Genomic DNA, 13,670 nt, shown 5'->3' with positions numbered 1-13,670 from the left:
TCCACCATATAATGTCAAATCATGCTTCGCAATTCAATCACATCCAGTACTCTTCTCAGTGTTTTCTCAGCTGATATCGCTTCTTGTTGAGAAAAATGGCAAGCTACTTGCGCTTGAGCTTCATTATTCTGTGTGTATTTATAAGTTGTTGCAGCGAGCGTGTGGTGGGAGGAGATCCTGATTCCTTGCAAGATTTCTGTGTTGCGGACAAGCAAGGCCCAGGTACAAATCTGATGCACGTGAAATTTAGTCTTCTTTTTTATCTCTTTTTATGCACATGTCAATGTACTAATCAAATATGAATATGAATATGGACAGCTTTGGTGAACGGCTTCTCTTGCAAGGAGTCCAAAATGGTCTCAGCGGAGGACTTCTTCTTCGGAGGCCTGGGAGAAGAAGGGAACACAAACAACGCTGTGGGTTCCAACGTAACTGCGGCTAATGTAAACCAGATAGCAGGGTTAAACCATCTGGGTATATCTATGGTCCGCATTGACTACGCTGTGGATGGAATCAATCCTCCTCACACCCACCCAAGAGCCACCGAGATATTGGTTTTACTCAATGGGAAACTGTTAGTGGGGTTCATTGACACAACGAACAAGTTTCACAGCAAAAGGTTGAAGAAGGGAGATGTGTTTGTGTTTCCAAAGGGGTTGCTTCATTTCCAGCAGAATGTGGGGCACGGAAATGCAATGGCCATAGCCGCATTGAGCAGCCAGAATCCAGGAGTTCAGGTGACTGCCAACTCTCTCTTTGCAGCGAACCCTCCAATTCCAGATGGTGTTTTGGCCAAGGCCTTCCGCACTGATAACACAGTCGTCGATTTCATTCAGGGAAAGTTCGCGTAATTTAGCTCGCTATTACCATTCCTTGTTTATCATTCCTCATCTGTAATAAATGTAAGAAGTGGCCTTAATCTTGAAAAAGCCAACGAAATAAGATTGATGATTATTATTTTTGTTATGTGCGCCTTAATCTTGTCGAGAAACTAGTATCTGTTATGCAATTATTTGTGAAGTTAAAGCAATTATAAATCACTGAAGTAAACAATGCTAAAATCAGTTATAAATCAAATAGCGTTCACCTACGACATGGTAAACGCATAATGGCTAAATAGTATGGGCTTCGGAATGATTTGATCTTGAACGGGTTATCTTGGGTGGTACAATTTGTTTTAAATTTTTCTCTTTGTTTTTGTTTTGATACGTAAATTTATGTTTGCTTTTATCTCATGTTACCACATAAGAATTTTTTTTATTAGTTAACAATTATTGAATAGTTTCTAGTGGGTAAATAGCCAAGAGGGGGATGATCATTTAGTTACATTAGAGGAGAAAAACTTCAATCAAGAAGGTTATGAGAATTAGAAAAACAAATGTAATTTTTGATTGACGGAGAATGAATGATTCTCTTTTATCATAATGATATCATATTGTACATAAGTAGACTTTCAAATTGGAAGCCACGAATGGTAGGACTTATCGGAAGAGGAGGGAATGAAACTACAGATTAAGAGTAATGGAATACAATAGTTAAAATGCAAACAAAAAGGTATCTCCATATTCCACACTAGTAGCCATTTATTTTTGGGTTAGCATATGGTGGCCATAATATGGGACTACCCTTTACTACTTGTGGGAGACACCTTATTAGTCTAAAAAGATCTCTTAAAATTTTGTATTGGGACAAGTACTAGGACAATGTCAAGAAATGAAAACTCCATTAGAAGTTGAACATGATTGCAACAAGAATGGATTCCTTTGGAGGAAGATTAGATAGCTACGATAAATAATAAAGATATTAATTTTTAGAGTTCAAAAAACTCAAACATTGGTCATTTTGATAATATCAGGAAAGATGATACTCAAAGTGGTTAAAATTTCTATGAGGGAGAACATCATGTTCATGTTTTATATTTATAAAGATTGCAAGTATAATGAAGTGGAATAAAAAATATGTGTTGGAAAAGGTGAATGTGCTATTAAAGAAAACATTCAACTTAAAAAATTGTATTGGCTATGAAAGTGGAGACTTAGAAAGTGCTTAAGATTAAATTGATATTGCAATGAAAGAATTGAAGGATGTTGGTGTTACAAATGATCTAATGTTTTGATAAAGTAATGAGGGATAGGATATCAACCCTTACAAAAAAATTAGCACCAAGTCCAAAGACATAAATATAAGGTCACATGAAGTGATGACTATAGTACAGAACTAGAACTACCAACTACAAACCAACAGAAAAAAACTAAAATATACTAACTAGGTTGGGATGCAAAATCAAAAACCCAACCAAGGCCACTAAGGCCAAAAAGACAAACCAATTTTCCCAAAAAGAAACAACTAACAACAAGGAACCAATAGAACCATCATGCACTATCCAGCAAGCACTGAACTAGCTACACCAAACCAACATACATCACCCACTAGAAATGAGCATCATAAAAAACTAGACACCAAGGAACCAATACACACCCATGAGAGTGAATCAATACACAAGGCTAACCAACTACCTCTCCAACTCTTTGAGCTACTCCATGAAAGAGAACTTGGGAAGATGGGTAGAGATAGTCTCACTTCTCCCCTCAAAGGACACCAAATTACCATCAACTTTTCTTGAGGTTTTTCCCCTGTGCTTCCTCTTCATCAAACTTTCTTCAATTGATAAGTAGGAGATAATTTCCATAGCAAGTCAAATCATGATATTTCTATAAGGATTTAACTATCTGATTTCGAGTCAAACTCATTGACCCATATTTCATGAGTAGTGATTCAACATGAATCCATCTCTCATGAGAATAAATGGAACACTTAGCACTCATTGGATCTAGGTGATGCTCATAGGGGTGAAGCACCGTGACTTCTTGGGAGGTCACCCACCCCAGTACTACTCTAGCCTAAGTGCACTTAACTATGAATTTTCCTCCATGGTTAAACCCAAAGCTTGCAACCCCATTTGCAAAACCTTCACCAAGTGTTGTGCCTTATGAACCATTCATTAGAAAGCCCCTTAATCTCATCAATTAATAAGTGGGAGATAATTTCCATAGAAATCCAAATTATGATATTACTATCAGGATTTAATTGTGTGATTTTGAGTCAAACTCATTGACCCATATTTTATGAGTAGTGATTCAACATGAATCCATCTCTCATGAGAATAAATGGAACACTTAGCACTCATTGGATCTAGGTGATGCTCACAAGGGTGAAGCACTGGGACTTCCTAGGAGGTCACCCATCTTAGTACTACTCCAACCTGAGCATGCTTAATTGCAGAGTTTCCTCCATGGTTAAAACCAAAGCTTGCAACCCCATTTGAAAAACCTTCACCAACTGTTGTGCCTTATGAACCATTCATTAGAAAGTCCCTTAAGCTCATTAATTGATAAGTAGGAAATAATTTCCATAGCAAGTCAAATTATGATATTCCTATCATGATTTAACTATGTGATTTTGAGTCAAACTCATTGGCCCATATTTCATGAGTATGTTGATTCAACATACATCCATCTCTCATGAGAATAAATAGAACATTTAGCACTCATTGGATCTAGGTGATGCTCAAAGGGGTGAAGCACCAAGACTTCCTGGGAGGTCACCCATCCCAATACTACTCTTTCCTAAGCACACTTAACTACATAGTTTTCTCCATGTTTAAACCCAAAGCTTGCAACCCCATTTGCAAAAATTTCACCAAGTGTTGTGCCTTAAGAACCATTCATTCAAAAGCCCCTTAAGCTCATCAATTGATAAGTAGAAAATAACTTCCACAACAAATTAAATTATGATATTGCTATTAGGATTTAACTATGTGATTTTGAGTCAAACTCATTGACCCATATTTCATAAGTAGTGATTCAACATGAATCCATATCTCATGAGAATAAATGGAACACTTAGCACTCATTGGATTTAGGTGATGCTCACAAGAGTGAAGCATCTAGACTTCCTAGGAGGTTACCCATCCCACTACTACTTCAGCCTAAGCATGCTTAACTACGGAGTTTCCTCCATGGTTAAATCCAAATCTTGCAACCCCATTTGAAAAACCTTCACCAAGTATTGTACCTTGTGAAACATTCATTAGAAAGTCCCTTAAGCTCATCAATTGATAAGTAGGAGATAATTTCCACAATAAGTTAAATTATGATATTGCTATTAGGATTTAGCTATGTGATTTTGAGTCAAACTCATTGACCCATATTTCATGAGTAGTGATTCAACATGAATCCATATCTCATGAGAATGAATGGAACACTTTGCACTCATTATATCTAGGTGATGCTCATAGGGGTGAAGCACTGAGACTTCCCGGGAGGTCACTCATCCCAGTACTACTCGAGCTTGAGCGTGCTTAACTATGGAGTTTCCTCCATGGTTAAACCCAAAGCTTGCAACCCCATTTGCAAAACCTTCAACAAGTGTTGTGCCTTATGGACCATTCATTAGAAAGCCTCTTAAGCTCATACAATTAAATCACACAAAATCACACATTTAAATCCTAATCCATATAGCCATTATCATTTTTTAAGAATCAAAATTGTTCTAGAGGCTCCTAAGGGTGACAAGGGTAACTCAACTCAATCACTAGGGAGGGAGAGTTCATTTTGGATCCCAAGGAGAGGGGAGTGAAAAATTGGGTAAAATTTTGCAGGGTCCATTTAGTCTTCATGGCTGAGGAAGAGCCATTTTTAGAATCCTTAAAGACCTCCACAATTTCTTCCTAAGTGTCATGGGGTCATCTTGTTTATATTTCAAACTTTATTGGTGGTAGGTTGGGGGGGGGGTGAAGAATCCAAATAGTCAACCTAGAGGTAGTATTGGGAGTACCAAGGGTATAGGCTTTCTTCAGCAGGGAAGAGATGGTAGGGAAAACCTATTAATTTAGCCCAACTACAAGGTGGGGGGAAGTATGAGGAATTAAATCCCTATGATACTCATAAAACCTATATAGGAGACCTTGGTGTTTAGCAAGAGAACCCTTAATCTTGCATTTTTCCATTGAAATAGAAATTGAGGAAATAATCTAGAAAGGAAAATAGAATGAAACATTCTTCCAAAAATTATTGAGCATCGAAATAAGGTGAGAATAGAACAATTTGTACCTTCCCCCATAAGTGATGAACTGGATGAGCACTTTAACCATGTTCTTCTAAACCCCTTTAACCACTTCTCTATTTAACATAGAGTGGAGCCTACAAATCTTCTCACCTAGGTCTAAAAAATACTCTAGAGCCTCCTTGAAATGCATCTTTGTGTTCTTTAGAATATTCACCCGTTCCATACTTGGCCCTGAAATGGTTGAAAGTGACCTCAACATCATTAGAAAAGAAATGCAATTAGAAGTCATCTTTCCTACATCCTTTTTGAAAACAATTGGTTAATTGTGTATTGTCTTTGATGTTACAGAAAATGTCATATCTTTGCCAGTTAGTAAATTCCAAGATCACTTGGGTGATGAAGATAGTTTCCTCTATGTTTTAAGAATTCAAGAGTTTTCCTAGTTTAGAAGACAATGTTGACCAAGTTCACTCAGGTGACAAAGAAAAGTTCATAGAAGATTGAGTATTAATCGAGCTCATTCAATTAATGAAAGAAAAGTTGAATTGAACTAGTGTTAACTAAGCTCACTCGGTTACCAAAGGAACTTTGTGAAAGATACAATGTTAATCAAGGTCACTTGGTTAACAAAAGAAAATCATTTTTGAGTTAATGCCTATCGAGCAAGGTTGGCTGATGAAGGATTTTCTTGGTTTGGCATATTGAGTTCAATAGATTTGTTTGTTGGTTCTAGCCGACTAAGGAGATGAACATTAATTATTCTAAGTTATATCCAAGTTGACTTGATAATATATATGATATAAGTATAAGGTCAACTTGAGGACTGAATGTGAAAAGGAAAATAGAAGAATAGAAGATTCTTTGAGGAAGCGAATTTGAAGGATAAGCAGAATATCCTTGTGGAGCTACAAAGATACATTCTATCAAAAAAGATCAAATATACAAGCCAAAATTGAGGTCTGTAATAAACAATTTAGTTGCATTAGAAATTAGGTCATCTCATTATTACTCTCTAACCATTGTAGCAGCAATCTAAATCTCTTAATAGAGTTGTCTTAATAGCTATTTCTAAATACTCTAACAAGGTGGCATTTCTAGATTGAAGTGTCAAAAGATCTCTAACAAGGCCACTCCTAATAGGGTGAGTAAATACTCTAATGGTTTCACACCTAGAAATGTGTTTTGTAACCTTTAATAAGGTTGAATCCTAATAGGGCTCACTTTAGAAGAGTTAAAATCAGTAACTAGTTGTAATTGGTGATTTTTCCCATATTGGATTTCCACATTAAATCTTGGTGTCACTTGTGTTGATGCTATTTATTTTATGTGTATGCAACTAGGTTAAATAAGATTAATCAAAAATAATATCTTAAATATTTGCATGTTAAGCATTTTCCAAGTTACAACATTTACTAGTGTAAACTGAGTGCCTGTGTGTTTGCCAGTCATTAGTATTTTCATTGAAGTTTATATTTTGTGTTGACATCTAAGGGATATGGGATTTTTTTTTGTGATAAATAATTCACCCATCCCCTCTTAGTTACTTCTCCTAAATCTTCAACAATTGGAATCAAAGTTTCTTGGTGCTTGCAGAGAAGGTTTTAAGGACCTAAGCTAAAGATCAGGATGTCTTACAGAAGGGAGATTCCCAAGCTAAAGCAAGATAACTTCAAGGCATGGTAGGAATTCATGAGGTTGCACTTGGAAACTATTGGAGATTTAGGGTTAAATTACCTAGACACCAAATACATGACACTTTCTAGAACTATGACTATTGAAGAAATTGCAGAAAAGAAGAGTCATAACATTATGATGATTAATATTGCTTCATCTCTCATCTACACAAAATTTGATGAAGTCAAAGATTGTGGAATTACTTATGAAATGTGGATCAAGCTAAAAGCCATCTATGGAGGAGATGATAATGTAAGAAGAGATAAAGTTGAAAGTCTTAGAGGATAATTTGATCAAGTAAAGATGAGAGAAGATGAGAACATTGAAAAATACAATGACAAATCAAAGCCAATGTTTGTGCTATCAAAGCTTCAAGAGGAAAGATTAAAGATGAAATAGTGGTACATAATTTTCTTACAACACTTCTTCCTATATATGTAATCAAAGAATCAAAAATTCAAGAAATGAGATGCAATCTAAAGAATGATTTAATATTGGATGCAGTAGTTGGAAGATTGATAGCATTTGAGCTAGAGAACTATGATAATTATGTTCCTAGTTCTAGCAATCTTGTGTTTGCATTTGAAGCCAAGTTTTCACTCAAGAAGAAAGCTAAAAGTCAAAATCCAAACAATCTAAAAGTGAAGAGGAAAATAGTTTTGAAAATGATCTTGAAACTATTGAGGCATTACTTGCAAGAAGGTATCCCAAAGGCAAAGGAAAGTACAAAGGTAAAATTCCTTTGATCTATTTTGCTTGTGAAGAAGTTGGACACATTGCCATAAGATGTCTAAATAGAGAAGACAAAGATGAAAAGAAGCACAACAAGTACAAAGGAAAGAAGGATTTCAAGAACTTCAAGGACTACAATGAAAAAGGTAAGATATATTTTTTGATGGCTAAAGATTCAGGTAGTAGTGATGATGATGAAATGGTATATATTGTTGTAAAAGATGAATCTGATGATGAAGGAGATAAAATGATACTTATCTCTCATGTTAGCAAAAGTGATATATGGATTATTATGAGTGGTTGCTAACATCATATGACTAGTGAGAAAACAAAGTTTGAACATATGGAACATTATGATGGTGGAAGTGTGAGATTTCAAAATAATGAACCATGTTGCATAAAAGGAAAAGGTTGTATCTCACTAACCAATGAACTTAGATGTGATAATGCTTTTTGGGTTGAAGGAATAAAGTATAATCTATTGAGTGTGGCATAGTTGAATAATATTGGATTCAAGGTAGAATTCATGAATGGGAAGGCCAAGATGCTAGATGGAAAATGAAATCTGGTTGGATCTGGTAACCAAACAAAAGGTAACCTATTCTACCTATATCTCAGTGAAAGTTCATGTTTCATTGCTCACATAGAAAAAAACTGGTTATGGCATAAAAGGCTATGTTATATGAACTTTGATAATTTGATTAAGATAAGAAAAAACAAAAGAGTGAGAGGTATTACTAGTCTGAGGAAACCTAATATGGGCATATGCAAAAATCATCAAATTGGTAAGATGGGCAAGACAAGTTTCAAAAGAAAGAACTATCATTCTAAAGAATTCTTGGAGCTAATTCATATAGACTTATGTGGACCTATTGCAATTGAGATTCATAGTGAAGATATGTATTTTATTCTTTTTATTGATGATTATTATAGAATGATGACTATAATGTATTTGAAAGATAAGTCTAAAGACTTTCAAAAATTCAAGTGGTATCTAGCAAGAGTAGAGAAAGAAATTAGAAATAAGCTAAAGTGTTTGAGGTTAGACAGAGGTGGTGAATTCATTTCCAATGAATTTAATGAATTTTTCATTAAAAGATGAATTAAAAGACATGTATAAGTGCTTGTACACCACATCAAAATGGTATAGCTGAAAGAAGGAATGTATCCATCATGGATTGTGCAAGAACTTTGATGATAGAAAATAATGTCACAATCAAATACTAGAAGGAAGAAATCAATACTAGAGTGCATACCTTGAATAGAGTACAACTAAAGAAAGAGTCAAATCAATCTCGTTATGAACTATGGTATGGCTACAACCTAATGTAAGTTACTTGAAAGTATTTGGGTGAAAATGTTATATCTTGAAGGAATTTAGGAAAGGTATGTCAAAGGTGCTAAAGGCATATTCCTAGGATACTCCTACAAAAGTAAAGCATATAAATGTTTGAATTTATCCAATCACAAGATCATAGAAAGTGCACATGTGAGAATTAATGAGTTTGCAAAAAAGTGTGAAAAAGAGAGCAGCAAAGAACCTAAGGATTACAAAAAGTTTATCTACTATGAACTTGATACATTGCAAAATTAAATTGGAAGTCAAAAAACTTCATCTCTTGAGTCTCCAAAATCTCTAGAGGCTACTGAGTTGCAAACAATACAACCTAAGTCACAGTTTGAAAGATCTAAGTCATAGCCAGAAGCTACTGAGTTGTTGCCAGAGCAAATCAAATCTAATGGACTCGAGTCATGTAGACAATGGGAACTGAGCTTGATACAAAAGATCACATGTGAAAAGGCTAGTGGAACAAGTTCTAAATCTAAAGTACCTATGTTAGAAAGATATTTCATAAGATACCATGCACTTGATCAAATCATTGGAGACAAGTCAGATGGAACAATGACAAAAAGAAAATTGAAAGGTACATGTTTTCTCACTAAATTTGAACCTAAACTGGTTAAAGATGCTTTGGATAATGATAGTTGGATTGAAGCTATGAATGAAGAAATATAATAGATATAGAGGATTAAGACTTGGACACTTGTTGCTAGACCCAAGGATAAGAATGTAATTGGAGAAAAGTGGGTTTTTAGAAGTAAGCTAAATGAAGATGGAGAAGTTTCTAGAAACAAAGCAAGGTTAGTATGCAAAAGCTATTCTCAAGAAGAAGGTATTGATTATGGTGAGACTTTTGCTCTTATTGCAATATTGAAGGTGTTAGAACTCTACTTACTTATGTTGCACAGAAAGGATTTAAAAGTTTATCAAATGGATGTAAAACATGCATTCTTGAATGGAATTCTTGAAGAGGAAGTTTACGTAGAACAACAAGAAGGTTTTGTAGATCCTAGCAAAAGGGATATGGTTTGTAAACTGCACAAGACATTTTATGGAATCAAGAAAGCTCGAAGAGCTTGGTATGAAAGACTTCATAACTACTTGATAAAGATTGGTTTTCGAAGAACAAATGATAACAATAGCCTGCATATCAAAGAAGGACCATACAAGAAAATTGTATTGGCTGAAATCTTTGTAGATGACACATTGTTTACTGGAAATGATGACCTATGCAAAGTCTTTTTAGAAGAGATCAGTAAAGAATTTGAGATTTCCATGTTTGGAGAGATAAAATTCTTTGTTGGATTGTAGATCCAATAGAAGAAAGATGGTATCTACATTACTCAATCCAAATATATCAAGGAGATACTAAAGAAATTTGGAATGGAAGATTCAAGATGAGTTGGAACACATATGTCTGATGGACATAATCTTTCCAAGAATTATGATTCCAAAGAGGTAGATCAAACCACATAAAGATCAATGGTTGAAAAATTGCAATATGTAGTGCACACAAGGCCTAATACTGCATTAGTGGTTGGTATGGTGGTAAGATTCTTAGCAAATCTGAAGGAAAATCACATGATGGTAATCAAGAAAATCATGAGGTATCTAAAGGGTATTGAAGATTATGGATTATGGTACAAGAAAGGAGGCAATCTAGATTTTAAAACCTTCACAAATGCTGATTGGGTAGGAAATGTTGATGACAAGAAGAGCATCAGTGATGGAGCATTCTTTCTTGGTAAAAGACTAGTGTCTCGGACAAGAAAGAAGCATAACTGTATTTCTCAGTCTACAATAGAGGCATAGTATGTGGCAGCAACAATTAATTGTTCTAATGTTGTTTGGTTCAAGTAGCTATTAGCAGGTATGAAGACAGAAATCAAGAATCCAATGGCTATCTTTTGTGATAACACTAGTGCAATTAATATATCAAAGAATTTTGTGATGTATACCAAGACCAATCACATTGCTGGGCGAATGCATAAAGTTGGGTCACAATTTTGTGGAAGTCAAATCCGCAAAATGAGACCTCTTAGAAATGGGTACCCGATTTTAAAAATCGGGCACCCGTTTTTGGCTCAGGTGCCCGACCCTAAATTTAAAAAATGGGCACTTGTTATTTTTAAAAATCGAGTACCCATTTTTTATTTTCAAAAAACGGGTCCCTGTTTCTCAAAAAATAAAAATTTTGAATTTTTAAGAAACGGGCACCCGTTTAAAAAAAATAAAAAATGGGTACCCATTTTTAAAAAATCAGGTACTCGTTTTTAAAAAATTGGGTACTCATTTTTTACTTTTAAAAAATGGGTACCCGTTTCTTAAAAATTTAGTTTTTTAAGTTTTCAGTGGAGTTTACATGTCGCTTTTAGCTTTTCAAAATGGGTACTCGTTTTTTGAAATTCAAATAATGGGTGCCCGTTTCTTACAACATGAGGCAGGATTTTTTTTTCCTGCCTCGGATTTTGGTTTGGGATAGGCTTGGTGAGACCAAGCCTATGCCTTGGCCTCTCAAGATTTGGCTAAGGCATTGAACTGACAAATTCATGCCTTGCCATAATTTTTAGAGGGTCTTCCCGATCAAATTTTTTTACGAAACAAAAACCCATTAGAGCTCTCATTGTTCTGATTTCAAAAATATAAATTTTATAGAGTTATGATTTTATTTACTATTTGTTTATTATTTTTTAATCAAAAGTGGTACCTAAATGTAAAATAGCAACGTTCACTAAAACTCTAATAACTTTTTTATTTTATATTTTTTCTTAAATTAATTTATATGTCATCAATCTACGTTCAATTATTTTGAAGTTAAAATTTTTTTTTGAAAAAAGTGAAATTTTGATCAAATTATGGTGTCCGTACATGAGAGGTTTCAAAATTTTCCTTTATAGCCAATTTAAAATTAATTAAAAAAAAAATACTCATTAAAAAATTCAAGAAAAATATTCTCATCAAACTTTGGTGTGTCAAGTAACTCCATTTAAAAGGATTCACAAAAATTCATTCATTTGTGTCAAATTATGGTGTCCGTACATGAGCGTGGTATGGTCCTGAAATAGGCATTTTGAAAAAGTGGCTTTTAAAGATCCATACCAAAAAAAATAATCTATCATATGGGTATACAAATAAATTACATATTCAAAAAGAATATTCCAGGCACTACAATTTTTATTTTTGAAGTTTTATAATATTTAATCTCTAAATGGCTCAAATTTTAGCATCAATTGACAAAATATTTCAAAAACAGGAAAAACACTTCCACTTTTTGGCCAAAAGTGAGACCCAACTTCTTGCACTGACCTTGCTATAAAATATCATTTTCTAAGAGAATTGGTGTAAGATAAAGAGGTAAGATTGGAATATGTGAACACTAAAGAAAAAATTGTGGACATATTCACGAAGCCTTTACTTGAGGATGCATTTTTGTATCTAAGAGGTAAGTTAGGGGTCATTCCCTTATCTGAAGGTCATTAAAAAGAAGTTTAGTGATGAATCAATCAGAGCATGTTGAAGATCAATCAGCTGATGTAGTTTTGAAAAGGGTATATTGCATATGAATCAATACATGAGGTACACTAATATTTATTGAATACTGTCTTTGGCGTGAGATCTCAAAGAGGGAGAATTTGCTATCATATTCATAGAAATTTTATAAAGGGAGAATTCTGTGATGAGGGAGAATTTGCTTGAAGATGTCAAAGAGAGAGAATGAAAGAGACAAAGTTTGCTGATAGAGGGAGAAACTAAAGGTAGAGGGAGTTCACATTGATAGAGGGAGTTCTCATGGATGAGAATCATAATTAAGCTAAGGATAGTTTTCTTACTTTATTTTTTCTCTAAAATATTATTGTATTATGACATGTTGTGTTGCCATCAATGCCAAATAGGGAGATTGTTGAAAACAATTGGTTAATTGTATATTGTCTTTGATATTACACAAAATGTCATATCTTTGCCAGTCAGTGTATGTTGAGCTCAATCAAGTGATGAAGATAGTTTCATGTGTCTGTCGAGCATTCCAAAGTTTTCTTAGTTTAGAAGACAATATCAATTGAGTTCACTTGGGTGACAAAGAAAAGTTTGCAGAAGATTGAGCGTTAATTGAGCTCACTCGGTTAATGAAAGAAAAGTTGGATTGAACGAATGTCAACTGAGCTCACTAGGTTACCAAAGGAACTTTGTGAAAGATGTAGTGTTAACCGAGTTCACTTGATTAACATAGGAAAAACGTTGCTGAGTTAGTGCCCACTGAGCAAGGTTGGCTAATGAAGGATTTCCTTGTTTTAGCATATTTAGTTCAATAGATTTGTTTGTTGGTTCTAGCTGACTGAGGAGATGAGTATTAATTATTCTAAGGTATATTCAAGCCAAATTGACAAGGTCTATGATATAAGTATAAGGTTAAGTTGAAGGTTGAATGTGAAAAATAAAATAGAAGATGCTTAGAGGAAGTGAATTTGAAGGATAAGAAGAATATTGTTGTGGATTTGCAAAGATGTATTCGATTAGAAAGGATCAAGTATACAAGCTAGAATTGAGATCTATAATTAGAAATTCAATTACATTAGAAATAAGGTCATCTTATTGTTACTCTCTAACCATTGTAGTAGTGATCTAAATCTCTTAACAGAGTTGGCTTAACACCTATTTGTAAATCCTCTAACAAGGAGGAGTTTCTAGATTGAAGTGTCTAAAGACCTCTAGTAAGGCCAGTCCTCATAGGGTGATTAGATCCTCTATCAAGGTCACACCTAACAATGTATTTTACAACCTTTAATAGGGTTGCCTCCTAATAAGGCTCACTTCAGAAGAGTGAAAATCAATAACTAGTTGTAATTGGTGATTTTTC

At 34.3% G+C, this 13,670-nt stretch overlaps 1 pseudogene; it reads left to right on the top strand.

Moving 5' to 3' along the window:
- The first annotated feature begins 95 nt into the window (after window positions 1-95).
- On the top strand, window positions 96-995 carry LOC149555709 (germin-like protein 1-1; annotated as a pseudogene).
- The last annotated feature ends 12,675 nt before the right edge of the window (window positions 996-13,670 follow it).

Source organism: Cupressus sempervirens, chromosome 5, assembly GCF_028749045.1.
Source record: "Cupressus sempervirens isolate cs-2001-9-10 chromosome 5, ASM2874904v1, whole genome shotgun sequence".
Taxonomy (NCBI): domain Eukaryota; kingdom Viridiplantae; phylum Streptophyta; class Pinopsida; order Cupressales; family Cupressaceae; genus Cupressus; species Cupressus sempervirens.
The sequence above is the reverse complement of the archived record's forward strand: the minus strand, read 5'-3'. Positions and strand labels throughout refer to the sequence as shown.